Genomic DNA, 895 nt, shown 5'->3' with positions numbered 1-895 from the left:
GGGGCTCATCTGCTTATACACTACAGAAGAGGAGGATCAATGCTTGATGGCTATCAATAATGAGGTAACCTCCCCTTCCACATCTCGCTGCTCTATTTCTACTTCTCAATGTTCTTCGTTTAGAAGCGATGAGGACCCCTTCGAGACTATGGAATTGATCAGAAGGAACCTCAAAATCGCTAGCAGCACTCATGCCAAAATCAGGGAAGAAAATAGCAAGCTAACCGCTGAAAGAGATATGCTTAAGAACGTCTCGAAAGAGAATTCAGAGCTAACTCTCAAAGTAAGTGAGTTAGAAGCTAAAGTAATCCTACTAACTGAAGAGTGCAAAGCTCGAGAGACCAGAGAGCTTAATCTTAGAAAGGTCATAGCATCATACACCAATTCCTCCAAAGCTATGGAGAAAATGGTGGATGATCACAGACCAGCAAGTGACAGAACCGGTCTCGGGTTTCGTCGGAACAGTCTCTCGAGAGATAAGCAGACCAATGGTTCGGGAACTTCAAGAAATGGAGGATCTCAACCCAAACCAAATAAAGGTCATAAAGGACCAACAGAAAAGACCAGAGTAGCTATTCATAAACCGTCCCTGTACACCAGCAATGGAAAGTATAGGAAAGCTACGAAGAATGGCCGGGTAAACAATATCGAGAGATCACCCAGCTATCTCTCGCAAGGCCATTCCAAGTACAAAAGAAGCTACATTCCATATAATGCGCCTCAAGGCAAATATGGAAGGTCTGAGATCCACACAGTTAGGAACTCACGGATGGAGAAAGGCAGACTCTATCCATCTAGTGAGATTTGGTCATCGAATCACAATTTCTGGAAGAAACCTCACTTTCAGCAATTTCACATGACCAAACAGCGTATGAAAGGCATGGTGCATAAGCCG

Source organism: Ipomoea triloba, chromosome 1 (assembly GCF_003576645.1).
Source record: "Ipomoea triloba cultivar NCNSP0323 chromosome 1, ASM357664v1".
Lineage (NCBI taxonomy): Eukaryota > Viridiplantae > Streptophyta > Magnoliopsida > Solanales > Convolvulaceae > Ipomoea > Ipomoea triloba.
This window is presented reverse-complemented; position numbering follows the sequence as displayed.